This window comes from Nerophis lumbriciformis, linkage group LG18 (assembly GCF_033978685.3).
Source record: "Nerophis lumbriciformis linkage group LG18, RoL_Nlum_v2.1, whole genome shotgun sequence".
Lineage (NCBI taxonomy): Eukaryota > Metazoa > Chordata > Actinopteri > Syngnathiformes > Syngnathidae > Nerophis > Nerophis lumbriciformis.
In genome coordinates, this window is record NC_084565.2 from 34,582,501 (window position 1) to 34,600,000 (window position 17,500).

Genomic DNA, 17,500 nt, shown 5'->3' on the forward strand with positions numbered 1-17,500 from the left:
TTTTACTTTCTTTTTTATTCAAGAATTTTTTATTTATTTATTTATTTTATTTTATTTTCATTTATTTTTTTAAAAAGGACCTTATCTTCACCATACCTGATTGTCCAAATTAGGCATAATAATGTGTTAATTCCACGACTGTATATATTGGTATCGGTTGATATCGGTATCGGTTGCTATCGGTATCGGTAATTAAGGGTTTGGTTAATATCGGAATATCGGATATCGGCAAAAAGCCATTATCGGACATCCCTACTGTAAATGAAAAATGGTACAACAGTTGTTTTTTTTTATTACCGTAGGATTCTAAAGACCGAGGTGTTTTAAAAAAACAACTATATTGTCATGTTTACAGTGTACAATTTGATGGATAACTTGCTTTGAAATCATAAGGCTAAGTAGATATTTACGTATGTTTTTACCCCCCCAAATTTTTTTCGAATGTATGATAATATGATATCTGTTGCATTATAAGATAGATCAAGTTTAAAAGATATAATTGCATGCATAGGCGCCGATCCTTAAAACAATTTTGAAAAATCTATCTTGTTGTTGTTAACTTTATGTCGAGTTTGGTCCATTTTATATAGTTAAAAATTCACAAATCATATCGTCTACTATTAACAAAGTCTAACCAAGATTTAATTGTGTCCGATAATGAACTAATGACGCAATCATCTTGACTTGGGACACGCTGCATACGAGCGAATGAAGGGCACACATGTCACACTAAGGGTGGCAGTATGAACAATGCCAACACTGTCATAAATATGTGCCATATAGTGAAACCACACTAAACAACACTGTCATAAACATGTGCCATATAGTGAAACCACACTAAACAACAACGACAAACACATTTCGGTAGAATATTTGCACCGCAACACAACATAAACACTATAGAACAAATTCCCAGAATTCCCTGCAGCACCAACCCTTCCGGGATGCTAAAATATAAACAAACGCCGTTGGTGGATCTACACCTAACATCCACTGTAATGATACCACGTACAATAGCGTATCGAGTCGATGCTACTATGATTACATCGATATTTTTTAACATCACAACATCTTATTTCGTTTTTTTAAAATGTATATTATGTTTATAAAGTCAGGAAATATGTCCCTGGACACATGAGGACATTGAATATGACCAATGTATGATCCTGTAACTACTTGGTATCGGATTGATACCCACATTTGTGGTAAAGTATCAAACAACAGAAGAATAAGTGATTGTGACATAGAACATGTTGAAAGAGAAAGTAAGCAGATATTAACAGTAAATGAAGAAGTAGATTAATAATTAATTTTCTACTGCTTGTCCTTAATAATGTTGACAAAATAATAGAATGGAAAATGACACAATATGTTACTGCATATGTCAGCAGCTAAATTAGGAGCCTTTGTTTGCTTACTTACTACTAAAGGACAAGTTGTCTTTTATGTTCACTATTTTATTTAAGGGAAAACTTGCAATAATAAACCTTTTTTTAATTGTACTGTAAGATTTTTTTGTTAAAATTAAGCCAATAATGAAATTTTTTTGGTCCCCTTTATTTAGAAAAGTATCGAAAAGTACCAAAATACTTTTGGTACCGGTACCCGGGCCATGAGTTTGACACCTGTGGGGTAAATCAACGTCATGCACTGCAAAAAGTCAGTGTTCAAAAGCAAGAAAAAAAAAAAAAAAAATTAGGGGTATTTTATTTGAACTAAGCAAAATTATCTGCCAAAATTTGGCTTGTCAAGACTTTCCAAAACAAGTCAAATTAGCTAACTTCAATGAACCCAAAATACCTTAAAATAAGTATATTCTCACTAATAAGTGCACTTTTCGTGGTAGAAAAAAAAAGACTTTTGCTCAAAATGTTGAAAAATATTCTTAAATGAAGTAAATGCTAGTGCCATTATCTTGACATAATGACATGCGATCGGCATTACATTTCTTGAAACCAGCAAACTTATACTAAAAACTAGTTCATTGTTCTTAATGGAAAGGCAACAAGGCAACCGCTTGTTGCTCTCGGGGTCTACCAGCCGCTCAGGCAAATCATATTGTCTAAAAATGCATTTTTCCATCGACAACATGACATCATCACGCCAAGTGTGTGCTCTTTCAGTCAATTAGTGCGCGAGGAATATATATATATATATATATATATATATATATATATATATATATATATATATATATATATATATATATATATATATGTATATATATGTATATATGTATATATATATGTATATATAAATACAGCCCGGCCCCCAGCCAAATTTTTCTGTATTGTAATTTTGAAGAATGAACTATTTCTGTTCAAAATAGTTAGAAATCTCACATGTGAAATGTTTAAATATTAACTGTCCGTTTACTGTACTGTGCCAACTTGTACTACTATATGAGTACCTATTTTCTCTTGTTTCATTGAAAAAAACCCCAGCAAAGTCCATTTGGCTGTCATCTGTTTTAATTATGAGACAAAATTGTGTCAGTCATGATTTTTTTGTTCATGCTTGAAATAAGAAATTATTACTTTAAAAAAGTAGTTTTATACTTGTGAGTGTTAATGACACAGCTTTGCAACAGTTGATATTCTAGTTTCAAGCATGTTTTACTCAATATAGGTCATAAAATCTCAGCAACAAGCTGTAATATCTTACTGAGATCATTTAGGACCAAAACACTTAAAAGAAGTAAAACACTCTAACATAAAATCTGCTTAGTGAGAAGAATTATCTTATCAGACAGAAAATAAGCAAATATCACCCTTATTTGAGATATTTAATCTTACTTAGATTTCAGTTTTTGCAGTGTGGTATCAACAGGAGTCAATCGTATAGCGCGATGCGTGTTCTTGACACGGACTCTTGCTCTGATGGATGCACGTTGACGGCGTTAAAAGCTCTCTGGCGAGCCTCGAACACGCAACAGCGCCGACCCCGGGGGATTATAGAATTAGCCTCATTGGAGCCATATTGCTGCGGCGCAGGGGCCCAATATTGGCAATTGAATTAGGTTTTTCAGGGACGCGATAGAGGCAAGTCAAACAGCCCCCGGCCCGCAAATAGAAGGATGACGTGTTGCCTGCGTTGAATTAGTCGCGAGGAGTCCTTACGGGACGGAGCGTGGGTCGAACGCGGACATCAGCGAAGGGGGGGCTTTCTGGCGCACCTCCTCGCAGTTGACGGTGGTCTATTTGATGACACAGCTGCACGGGGATGACGTGTCTGGAGGACTTGGTCGGACACTTTGCTACATGACACAAATTACAGCCACTTTGCGCTAAAGGGGGGGAGGAGACACAAGATCCACGAGATCCTTCCCTTCCAATTTGTATTTGATATTTAATACAGAGCAGAACGCACGGCGGCTCACTGGTGATTAGCATGTTAGCAGGAGATCGCGGGTTTGAACGCTACTGAGAACTGGCTGTTTGCTTCTGAAATGTGTATGGCTTTGGAGAAAAAAAACATCCCCTCCAGAGGACGCTGGTACTCGAGAGTAGGAATATTCTACCGGTTCCTAACAGCGTTTTATGAAGGCAGGGGTTTCCTGTTCCTGCCGCCTCTCCCTGTCCTCGCTGGGCTTTCTGGAGCAGTCTCAGGTCTCAGCTCTCCGTATGAGACCTGAAATCTGCCATTTTGTCGTCCGTGAATATCATGCATTCCCTATCAAGATGGAGACAAACTAAACTAAATATCCATCCATCCATCTTCTTCCGCTTATCCGAGGTCGGGTCGCAGCAGCCTAAGCAGGGAAGCCCAGACTTCCCTCTCCCCAGCCATTTCGTCCAGGCCAGCCGGGAGACATAGTCTTCCCAACGTATCCTGGGTCTTCCCCGTGGCCTCCCACCGGTCGGACGTGCCCTAAACACCTACCGGAAGTCGTTTTCCATGGCTTCCCCGAACTCCTCCCAGGTCCGAGTTTTTGCCTCTGCGACCGCTGAAGCCGCACACCGCTTGTTAGAGATGCGCGGATAGGCAATTATTTCATCCGCAACCGCATCACAAAAGTCGTCAACCATCCGCCATCCACCCGAACTAACATTTAATCAAAACCGCACCCGCCCGCCATCCGCCACCCGCCCGTTGTTATATATCTAATATAGACGATGCAAGGCATTAGTGAGGTTATAAAGCTTTTGCCTGTTAAAAGAAAGGAGACTGATCCAATGCAGCAGAGACATTCAATGCGTGCCACGCTGTCACGGCCCAGCGCAATCATCTGGGAGCCGCGCTGAGCGCACCTCCAAGCGCGCTCGCGCCACTCAAACTGCTGTAGGCAGCTGCGTTCTAACTTGTTTTAACATCCTGTGGCACTCTTCTGGGATCACGGCGGACGAAACTGCTCATGCTCAGGGTGTTTGTGGAGGTTCGGGGTTTTGCACAAATGTGATGCACCATGTTAGATGTCCCGGTTCTGTGACTGTCGTAGACATAAACAGCGTCGCAGCTCTTGCAAATCACGTAGCCAGCATTACTATCATCCTGATTTACAACCTCATAAAAACGAGTCCACACTGAACTTTTCTGGCCTTTTTTTCCCCTGGTCTTTAGTATTCCCTTTTTTAGTTTGTCGCGTTCCACGTTTGCTGCCGGCGTTGCCATCTCTTTTTTTTTTTCTTCTTCTATTGTGGCGTGCTGCAGGTGCCTGATGATAAATAATTGCCTGTTTCAAAGAGTGCTGCTCGTTTTTCGTATGTGGGTAACAACATTTAACTATGTATATATATTTCCGAATTGGTTTAACTGCCACCCGCCTGAATCTATTTAAAATCTAATTTTTTTTAATTTCAACCGCCCGACCCGACCCGCGGATAAAATCTAATTTTTTTTTATTTCAACCGCCCGACCCGCGGTGTCCACCAACGGGTTCTAGGATTACCGCCACGACAGGCACCAACTACCTTGCGGCCACAGCTCCAATCGGCCACCTCGACAATAAAGGTTCAGAACATGGTCCACTCGGACTCAATGTCCAGCACCTCCCTCGTGACATGTTCAAAGTTCTTCCAGAGGTGGGAATTGAAACTCTCTGACAGGAGACTCTGCCAGACGTGCCCAGCAGACCGTCACAATGCGTTTGGGCCTGCCAGGTCTGTCCAGCATCCTCCCCCACCATCGCAGCCAACTCACCACCAGGTGGTGATTGGTAGAAAGCTCCGCCCCTCTCTTCACCCGAGTGTCCAAAACATGAGGCCGCAAATCCGATGACACAACTACAAAGTCGATCATGGAACTGCGGCCTAGGGTGTCCTGGTGCCAAGTGCACATATGGACACCCTTATGTTTGAACATGGTGTTCGTTATGGACAATCTGTGACGGGCACAAAAGTCCAATAACAAAACACCACTCGGGTTCAGATCCGGGCGGCCATTCTCACAACGCACCCGACCTCTATGGCCCCTCCCATGAGTGGTGAGCCCATTGGAGGGGGGACCCACGTTGCCTCTTCGGCCTGTGCCCGGCCAGGCCCCAACTCCGGGCCTGGCTCCAGAGGGAAATCGGAGTCTCTGTTTTTGTATTCCCATAGAAGTCTTCAAGCTGCTCTTTGTCTGATCTCTCACTTAGGACCTGTTTTGTCTTGGGAAACCCTACCAGGGAGTATGCTGATCTGTATTTGGGATCTGCATAAATCCTGAAAAATTGCACACGTCCGCCTTTGTAGTCCATGGCAACACCGTAGTAGATAAGCTTCTTCTTTTTCTCTATCTTCTTGTTATGGGACATTCATCCTCCGCTGTTGCCATTTCTAATATAAAGTAGTGTAAAGTTCTTACTTATATCTGTCAGTAAACTTGCCATGAAAGCGCTAAAACATACCGGTGTAGTGACTTTACATTATTCACCCAAGGAACTTTAGTTATTAGATAGTTCCGGTCGGACAGTTTTTCGCGGGACACATTTCCGGCCTTGTTGTTGTTGTTTCCGGACGAGGAGATGCTGCTCCGTTATTGCTTGTGTTTACATTTAGGAAAAAAATCATAATATGACTCCTTTAATGCACCTAATAACCACCTCAGGAACATTGCTAAACTCCGCCCCTCACTCATTCTGTCTGATGCCCAGAGGCTCGTCCACGCCTTTGTCTCCTCCAGGCTAGACTACTGCAACACACTTCTTGTCAGGATCCTTAGCAAGAACATCCAGAAGCTGCAATACATACAGAATAGTGCTGCTAGGATCCTGATGAGGGTGCGGAAATATGACCAGATCTCAAATCCCTTCACTGGCTTCCTGTTTCACTCAGGATTGAATTCAAAGTCTCCCTGCTAACCCACCAGTGCCTCCATGGAAATGCCCCCCTCTACCTCAAAACAACTACTCACCCCCAAATCCTCCACACGACACCTCCGCTCCGGACAGGCTAACCTCCTCCAACCTCCGAGGACAAAGCTACGAACAATGGGGCGGTATAGCTCGGTTGGTAGAGCAGCCATGCCAGCAACTTGAGGGTTGCAGGTTCAATCTCCGCTTCCGCCATCCTAGTCACTGCTGTTGTGTCCTTGGGCAAGACACTTTACCCACCTGCTCCCAGTGCCGCCCACACTGGTTTAAATGTAACTTAGATATTGGGTTTCACAATGTAAAGCGCTTTGAGTCACTTGAGAAAAAGCGCTATATAAATGTAATTCACTTCACTTCCCAATGAGAGACCGGGCTTTCTGCTCCGCCGCTCCCAGTCTGTGGAACGCTCTCCCTGACCACCTGAGGGCACCACAGACTGTGGATGCTTTTAAAAAAGGCTTAAAAACCCTTCTTTTTAAAAAAGCCTTTTTTTTATTTTTTTAGATATATGCATACTAGTTTTAGCTATTTGGCTGTTCTAGTTTTTATTTGTTTTTATTTTTTATTATTTTTTTATTTTTTAAATTTTTTTATTTTTTAATACACTGTAGCACTTTGAGGTTGTTTACTAAAAGTAAAGTGTTTTTTACAAATACAATATATTATTATTATTATTATTATTATTATTATTATAATCCGGTGCGCCTTTTGTATGAAAATAGACCTGACTAGACTCGCTCATCGGCAGTGCGCCTTTTAATCCGGTGCGCCCTATGGTCCTAAAAATTCCTAATTCACTCACTGTTTAAATGACAGGTTTTGAGCATGTATTTTAATAAACTATAGATCAGAGGTCCCCAAACTTTTTGACCCGGGGGCCGCATTGTGTTAAAAAAAATTTGGCCAGGGGCCGGGCTATATATATATATATATATATATGTGTATATATATATATATATATATACATATGTATATATGTATAAACAAAAACAAGTCACATGTCCACTGATGTTTAAAAACTCTACACTCGGAGTCTATATTACGTTGCCCCAACGATTTTGCCATTTTTTTCCCTCGTGCACTAATTAACTGAAAGAGCGTGCACGTGATGACGTCATGTTATCGATGGGAAAATGCATTTTTAGACAATATGATTTGCCTGAGCGACTAGGACACCCTGAGAGTAACAAGCGGTAGAAAATGGATTGATGGAAGGGCTAGAAAGGACAGATTAAAAAAAAAAATAATAAAAAAAATAAAAATAATAATAAATGAAACTTTTTTTAATTTTTTTTATTTAGGACTACCCGCGGGCCGGATTTTGGACGCTGGTGGGCCGTATCTGGCCCGCGGGCCGTAGTTTGGGCATCCCTGCTATAGATCATTGCGAATTTTAAAGTAGGAGGTTTCTTTTTAAATGTATGAATTGTATCTTTGGGCATTTTAATGAATGTTATGATTCTTTGAACAGGCACTTTATGACCCATACTTTCCAGCATGTGCATTTTTATAAATGAACAGTTGTGTCGTTTAGTTTCTCCCAAGTGTGTTGTACATTAGACGGTGTCAAATTAACGACTGCAGATGGAAATGAGTCGTGAGCTAAATCTGGTGCACCCATGGATTCCTTGCGAATAACGTGTCATGCACACTGTCCGTGGAATAATAAACAAATTAGGGCACTTTAAAAGAAACAAATGTGGGAAAATATCTAACATCTCCAGCACTTGCTCACTCCACTTTTGAGGGAAAGAAGCCCTCGGAATGTGTGCTTTTGAAGTTGTGTCTTGACATGATGTCATCTTTATTTCGCAACCCCGTTTCATCATTACGACCACCACTTTATTTATCTTCTGTCTGTTAGCCATTGTTTTTCTTAAAGGCTAGATTGTTGCCTATTATTCACAGTCCTTGTGTAAGACAACAACACATATGTCTTTCTCTTTTTAATGCATTCTAAGTCGTAAAATACAGCTAGTACGCGGTGGCTAACAATGCAGCTAATGAGAGTTATCTATTCCAGTGTTTTTCAACCACTGTGCCGCGGCACACTAGTGTGCTGTGAGATGCAGTCTGGTGTGCCGTAGGAGATTATCAAATTTTACCTATTTGAGTTAAAAAATTTTTTGCAAACCAGTAATTATAGTCTGCAAATGATGTGTTGTTGTTGAGTGTCGGTGCTGTCTAGAGCTCGGCAGAGTAACCGTGTAATAATCTTCCATATTGGTGGAGGAGGAATTATGGTTGTTTTTTTCAGGAGTTGGGCTTGACCCCTTAGTTCCAGTGAAATGAACTTTGAATGCTCCAGGACACCAAAACATATTGGACAATTCCATTGGATGGCACTTCAAGTTCATATGTGAGTAAAGGCAGGCGGCCAAATACTTTTTGCAATATAGTGTATGAATATCTCCATCAGTCGGCATCCCAGTGAGAGCAGACCTTGTACAAAAAGTGATTGTTTTATTATGTTTGTTGTTTAGATGGATCTGCTTAAACTTGTGGTTCATCCTCGTTATATTCAGGCTCAAAAATACAAGGTTTTGGATCCTCATTTGCCCCAAAGTATTCCTTGTTGTCCCTCATGTCGTCTGCCATTATTAGTAATGTTGTTGTGGAAGGGAAAAGTGAACGTTGTGTGTGAAATGAACATGCTTAAAAATGAGCAAAATACGTAAATATTACATGTTATGAATAATACAGCGTGCATATAAAACAATGATGGAGACTTTTGGATATTATGTCGCGATGCTAGTGTCTCTAATGTTTGAGGCCTCTATAAATATATATATATATATATATATATATATATGTATATATATATATATATATATATATATATATATATATATGGCATCTACACTGCAAAAAGTCAGTGTTCAAAAACAAGGAGAAAAAAAAATACAAAAATGAGGGGTATTTTGTTTGAACTAAGCAAAATTATCTGCCAATAGAACAAGAAAATTCGGCTTGTCAAGACTTTCCAAAACAAGGAAAAAAATATACAAAAATTAGGGGTATTTTATTTGAACTAAGCAAACGTATCTGCCAATAGAACAAGAAAATTCGGCTTGTCAAGACTTTCCAAAACAAGAAAAAAATATATTCAAAAATTAGGGGTATTTTATTTGAACTAAGCAAAATGATCTGCCAATAGAACAAGAAAATTCGGCTTGTCAAGACTTTCCAAAACAAGAAAAAAAAAAATACAGAAATTTGGGTTATTTTATTTGAACTTAGCAAAATTATCTGCCAATGGAACAAGAAAATTTGGCTTGTCAAGACTTTCCAAAACAAGAAAAAAAAATACAAAAATTAGGGGTATTTTATTTGAACTAAGCAAAATTATCTGCCAATAGAACAAGAAAATTTGGCTTGTCAAGACTTTCCAAAACAAGAAAAAAAATACAAAAATTAGGGGTATTTTATTTGAACTAAGCAAAATTATCTGCCAATAGAACAAGAAAATTTGGCTTGTCAAGACTTTCCAAAACAAGAAAAGAAAATACAAAAATTAGGGGTATTTTATTTGAACGAAGCAAAATTATCTGCCAATAGAACAAGAAAAATTGGCTTTTCAAGACTTTCCAAAACAAGAAAAAGAAATATACAAAAATTAGGGGTATTTTATGTGAACTAAGCAAAAGTATCTGCCAATAGAACAAGAAAATTCGGCTTGTCAAGACTTTCCAAAACAAGAAAAAAATATATACAAAAATTAGGGGTATTTTATTTGAACTAAGCAAAATTATCTGCCAATAGAACAAGAAAATTCGGCTTGTAAAGACTTTCCAAAACAAGTAAAATTAGCTAACCTCAATGAACCCAAAAATACCTTTAAAATAAGTATATTCTCACTAATAACAAATGCACTTTTCTTGGTAGAAAAAAAAAAAAGACATTTTTGCTCAATATGTTGAAAAATATTCTTAAATTAAGTAAATTCTAGTGCCATTATCTTGACATACTGATATATCATGATTTATTTTTTCACGCTTGAAGTAATAAATTATTACTTTAAAAAAGTAGTTTCATACTTGTGAGTGTTGATGACACAGCTTTGCAACAGTTGATATTCTAGTTTCAAGCATGTTTTACTCAATATAGGTCATCAAATCTCAGCAACAAGCTGTAATATCTTACTGAGATCATTTAGGACCAAAACCCTTAAAACAAGTAAAACACTCTAACATAAAATCTGCTTAGTGATAAGAATTATCTTATCAGACAGAAAATAAGCAAATATCACCCTTATATGAGATATTTAATCTTACTGAGATTTCAGTTTTTGCAGTGTATAAAGTTAGACAGGTGCTGAGTTATAGTTTGCATAGTTCTAAAACTGTACATTAACATACAGCAAGTATAAGTATGGCGCAGTAAAGTTGAGAAGCGGATGAAAGCACTCTCGTGTGCGTCAGCAAGCTTCCACGCGTTTGTTAGCGGGAACGCTGCGGATGCTTTGCAGATGTTGCGTTCCATTCACTTTGATATGTTGCTCCGGTTTTTTTTAATGAGAGCCATGGATGGCAAGAAGGAGGATTTTTGTCAGGGCAATGAGATGCAGGTGGACTCTGGACTTAATCACAATCCTGTTTGTTTGTTCACTGAGAGAAGGAATGATGACTGACTCTAATTTCGGCTTGTGTTTTATATAGGACAACTAAAATGAAAAGTAACCTAAACCCTCTTATTTCATGTTGTTTTTACAAGACACGGCACCGTTTTTTTAAATGTTCAAATGAGTCGTTTATTGACAGTGCATGACAATAGTCTTTACACGATTTGAGTTGATTCAGAATCGATTCTTATTCAACACCATTTTCGTTATACGTCATTTAGTACCGTATTTTCCGGACTATAAGGCGCACTTGAAATCATTTCCCCCCCTCAAAACTGGACACTGCGCCTTATAACCCACGTAAGGAATAAGTTTGGTTTTGCTTACCGACCTCGAAGCAATTTTATTTGGTACACGGTGTAATGATAAGTGTGACCAGTAGATGGCAGTCACATATAAGAGATACATGAAGACTGCAATATGACTCAAAGTAAACAACAAGATTTTATATGTTCCATTGAAAATATAGAACATTACACACGGTGCTCAAAAATCTATCAAAATGTTTTAGTACGACTTTGGTAAGCTATGAAGCCGCACCGCTTGATGGATTGTACTGTGCTTCAACATAGGAGTATTATTATGGTGTGCGTATAAGGTAAGACATATTATCTGGCGTTTTGTGTCGCAATATTATGCAAAAGCAACTTTTCTTACCTTCTGGTACCTGTTGATCTGTATTTGGGATCTGCATAAGTCCTGAAAATTTGCACGCGTCTGCCTTTGTAGTCCGTGCCGACGCCGTAGTCAATAAGCTTCTTCTTTTCTCTATCTTCTTGTTATAGGACATTCATCCTCTGCTGTTGCCATTTCTAATATAAAGTAGTGTAAAGTTCTTACTTACATCGGTCAGTAAACTCGCCATGAAAGCTCTAAAACATACCGGTGTAGTGAGTTTACATTATTCACCCAAGGAACTTTAGTTATTAGAGAGTTCCGGCATTGTTGTTGGTTCCGGATGAGGAGATGCTGCTCCGTTATTGATTGAAGTAAAGTCTGAATGTCATTAAAACAGTTAGCTCCATCTTTTGACACTTCTTCCCCTCCCGTCCTTGCACGCTACACCGCTACAATAAAGATGACGGGGAGAAGACGCTGTCGAAGGTGAGCCACGTAAAAAAGACGGCGCATCCTGAAGCGACTGTCAGAAAGCGGCTTGAAGATGATCTGTAAAACATAATCTATGCAACATTTTGACCAAAGAACCACCGTTACATGTTTTGTAGACCACAAGATAGTGTTTTACATTTAGAAAAAAATAAAATAATATGACCCTTTAATGCGCCTTATATATGAAAAAAGATCGAAAATAGACCATTCATCGGCAGTGCGCCTTATAATCCGGTGCGCCCTATGGTCCGGAAAATTACTATTTGGTAACTATTTTATCATACTAAAACATTAGAAAATGCATGTTATAAAATTTTAACATGTAAATATTGTAAACATTAAACACTTATTTATTGAAAATAATATTTTATTCCAATAAAAACATTTCAAACTGTTTAAAATATTTTATTTTACACATTTAGTTCATGGGGGAAAAAAAAATCAAAAAATTTTAAAGAAACATTTTTTTGAAGATATTTCATTCAAAGGAAACATTTTTTATTAATTATGTAATTGTTATAGTCTTGTTCACGAGTGGGGGAAGAGTGGATCGTGAGATCGACAGGCGGATCGGTGGGGCATCTTCAGTAATGCGGACGCTGTATCGATCCGTTGTGGTGAAGAAGGAGCTGAGCCGGAAGGCAAAGCTCTCAATTTACCGGTCGATCTATGTTCCCATCCTCACCTATGGTCATGAGCTTTGGGTTATGACCGAAAGGACAAGATCACGGGTACAAGCGGCCGAAATGAGTTTCCTCCGCCGGGTGGCGGGGCTCTCCCTTAGAGATAGGGTGAGAAGCTCTGTCATCCGGGGGGAGCTCAAAGTAAAGCCGCTGCTCCTCCACATCGAGAGGAGCCAGATGAGGTGGTTCGGGCATCTGGTCAGGATGCCACCCGATCGCCTCCCTCGGGAGGTGTTTAGGGCACGTCCGACCGGTAGGAGGCCACGGGGAAGACCCAGGACACGTTGGGAAGACTATGTCTCCCGGCTGGCCTGGGAACGCCTCGGGATCCCCCGGGAGGAGCTGGACGAAGTGGCTGGGGAGAGGGAAGTCTGGGCTTCCCTGCTTGGGCTGCTGCCCCCGCGACCCGACCTCGGATAAGCGGAAGAAGATGGATGGATGGATGGATGTAATTGTTATATATGTAATGTTTTATTCATAGCATAGCTTGTCAAAATGAAAAAATAAAATTACATTTCATAGTTAAAATTTTTATTTATTTATTTCAAATATGTACACATATATTTAAAACTGTTTAAAATATTGTATTAAAAATAATATTTTATTATGTGAAAAACATCTAAAATATTTGAAGCAGATACTAATCTTTGGTTCTAAACGTACTTTGTTTAAAGGAAAAATAGAAACATTTTAGAGTTAAGAAAATCTGAAGATGTTTTATTCAAATAAAAAATCTGTAAAACTTTAAAATATTTTATTTAAAATAATAATATATTAAAAGAAAATCATCTACAATATTTAAAATATTTTCTTAGAAGAGGCTGTCGAAGGTGAGCCACGTAAATAAGACCACCCACAAAACGGCGCATCCGGAAGCGACTGTCAGAAAGCGACTTGAAGATGGTCTGTAAAACATCATCTATGCGACATTTTGACCAAAGAACCACCATTACATGTTATGTAGACCACAAGGAAGTCTTTTACATTTAGAAAAAAATAATAATAATATGACTCCTTTAATGCACCCTATAATCTGGTGCGCCTTTATATATGAAAAAAGATCTAAAAAAGACCATTCATCGGCAGTGTGCCTTATAATCCAGTGCGACCTACGGTCCGGAAAATAAGGTATATAAATGATATTAAAACCTTTCTTTTGGCTGCTGATTTACTAGTTATATGTGCAGTGTTGTCCTCCAAAAAAACAATTTAAAAATGTATTTTTATTTATTATTAATTATTATAATTAAAAATAAGTATTATTTATTATTAATTTATTTATTATTTACAAAATTCACAGAATGTTTATCAATCTAAAAGGAAATGGAGCAAAGATTCCCCAGATTTACACTACAAAGCAATTGAGAAGACATACATGAAATACAATAATAAAAAAAGGAAAACCAAAACTTAATAAAAGCAAAAATATCAGTAATAAGACAATAAGTTATTTATGTTTTAATTGATTAATTAAAATAAAATATTAAATTATTAAAAAAAGCAACAAAAAAATGTATATATTTTTTTATTTTTTTGTGCGAATCGATTATTGAAAATTATAAATCTGTTGGAATCGGAATAATTAAAAACCGCGATTCGGATGTAGATCTTTTTCTTTTAGCGCCGCTGAAGGTGTTGCAATGTTTTTAATCACCAAAAGCTAATTTTGCACAGCTTGTTTGTTGTAATATTTTAATTTATTCATTTACGGTGCATTCGTTTTTTTTTTACAATTACATATTTGAACTATTTAAAAAAAAAATGTAATGAATAAAAGCATCATACAACACAACCACTGCAAAAATCTCTCCCTAACACTACTTAGAATACTAAACCTACTGTGTGAATTAGGGATGTCCGATAATATTGGACTGCCGATATTATCAGCCGATAAATGCATTAAAATGTAATATCGGAAATTATCGGTATCGGTTTCAAAATTATCGATCGGTATCAAAAAGTAAAATGTATGACTTTTTAAAACGCCGCTGTGTACACGGACGTAGGGAGAAGTACAGAGCGCCAATAAACCTTAAAAGCACTGCCTTTGCGTGCCTGCCCAGTCACATAATATCTACGGCTTTTCACACACACAAGTGAATGCCATCCATACTTGGTCAACAGCCATACAGGTCACGCTGAGGGTGGCCGTATTAACAACTTTAACACTGTTACATGCGCCACACTGTGAACCCACACCAAACAAAAATGACAAACACATTTCGGGAGAACATCCGCACCGTAACACAACAGAACAAATACCCAGAACCCCTTGCAGCACTAACTCTTCCGGGTCACTACAATATACACCCCCCTCATCCCGCCCACCTCAACCTCCTCATGCTCTCTCAGGGAGAGCATGTCCTAAATTCCAAGCTGCTGTTTTGAGGCATGTTAAAAAAAAAAATGCAGTTTGTGACTTCAATAATAAATATGGCAGTGCCATGTTGGCATTTTTTTCCATAACTTGAGTTGATTTATTTTGGAAAACCTTGTTACATTGTTTAATGCATCCAGCGGGGCATCACAACAAAATTAGGCATAATAATTTGTTAATTCCACGACTGTATATACCGGTATCGGTTGATATCGGAATCGGTAATTAAGAGTTGGACAATATCGGGATATCGGCAAAAAAGCCATTATCGGACATCTCTAGTGTGAATGAAACCTATATTTTTATAAAAAAGTGTTTCTAAAATTTTGGAATGACTTTTGCAAATAAAACATTAGAATTGAAGTTTTCCATGCCACAATAATAAACACATTATTATGATTGCAGATCATTTTTTAATCACTTTTCTCAAGACATTTTGTGTCTATCTGCTCAATGTCGCCCACATTTTTTTCCGTCCGTGCCCAGGCTGCCCGGGTCTCTGAGGGCATCACTTTGTCATTTCCTCCTCGCTTGCATGAAAGCTCCGATCCGTGTGAGCTCACGCTGAATAAATACCATAAATCCTGGCCTTAAATCTAGCATGAATCAGTGGGCGTGTGTCGTGTTTGCTCAGGTGCCAGCGATACACTGACACCCCGACACAAAACTGCTAAAACGTCCCCTTCGTGTGTTGTGATTGGTCCTGGAGAAAACTGGGTCACTCTCCGCTCGTTAATAATAAACCCCTCAAAGAAGAAATAAGGATCAGATTTTGGCCCAGAGGCTGCAGGCGGGGGGGTGAGCCCAGTTTGAACTTCTCATCTATCAGTTTGGCAAAAGTTCAAGGGTAAATCAAATTTAGCGGTCTGGACTGAGTGGATGCTTTGCCCGAGGCGACAGTCGCACACGCCGCATCAGTCTCACCCCAGCGTGCCTTTTTGTGGACCTTTGGAGCTCGGTGCGCCGGGAACAAAAACAGTTCCTCCTCAAAGTGTTCCCCAAAGCGTATGATTGTAAAAAAATAAAAATAAATAAAAAATAAATATATATACTGTATATATGATGACAGACTATTTTTCACCGTATTTAGGTAAGTTCAAGAGGTGTTGGAAGTAGGGATGGGTACCTAATACGGTACTTTTTTTTTGGCACCGACCAAATCCTACTGATTTATGTACAAAACCCAAAACCAGTGAAGTTGTTGTGTAAATTCTGAATAAAAACAGAAATTGCAACATATATTCAATTGAATAGACTGCAAAGACAAGATATTTAACGTTCCAACTGGTAAACATCTGTTATTTTTTTGCAAATATTAGCTCATTTGGAATTTGATGCCTAAAAGCTGGCACAAGTGGCAAAAAAAGACTGAGAAAGGTGAGGAATGCTCATCAAACACTTATTTGGAAAATCCCCACAAGTGAACAGGCTAATTGGGAACAGGTGGGTGCCATGATTGGGTATAAAAGCAGCTTCCATGAAATGCTCAGTCATTCACAAACAAGGATGGGGCGAGGGTCAACACTTTGTCAACAAATGCGTGAGCAAATTGTGGAACAGTTTAACAACAACATTTCTCAACCAGCTATTGCAAGGAATTTAGGGATTTCACCATCTACGGTCCGTAATATCGTCAAAAGGTTCAGAGAATCTGGAGAAATCACTGCACAAACGGCAATGCCCGTGACCTTCGATCCTTTAGGCGGTATTGCATTAAAAAGTGACATCAGTGTGTGAAGGATATCACCACATGGGCTCAGGAACACTTCAGAAAACCACTGTCAGCAACTACAGTTGGTCGCTACATCTGTAAGTGCAAGTTAAAACTCTACTATGCAAAGCCAAAGCCATTTATCAACAACACCCAGAAACGCCGCCATCTAAGATGGACTGATGCAAAGTGGAAAAAGTGTCCACATTTCAAATTTTTTTTGGTAACTCTGGACGTTGTGTCCTCCGGAACAAAGAGGAAAAGAACCATCCAGATTGTTCTAGGCGCAAAGTTCAAAAGCCAGCATCTGTGATGGTATGGGGGTGTATTAGTGCCCAAGGCATGGGTAACTTATTTTGTGAAGGCACCATTAATGCTGAAAGGCACATACAAGTTTTGGAGCAACATATGTTGCCATCCAAGCAACGTTATCATGGACGCCCCTGCTTATTTCAACAAGACAATGCCAAGCCACGTGCTACAACAGCGTGGCTTCATAATAAAAGAGTGTGGGTACTAGACTGGCCTGCCTGTAGTCCAGACCTGTCTTCCATTGAAAATGTGAAGCCTAAAATACCACAACGAAGACCCCGGACTGTTGAACAACTTAAGCTGTACATCAAGCAAGAATGGGAAAGAATTCCACCTGAAAAGCTTCAAAAATGTGTCTCCTCAGTTCCCATACGTTTACTGAGTGTTGTTAAAA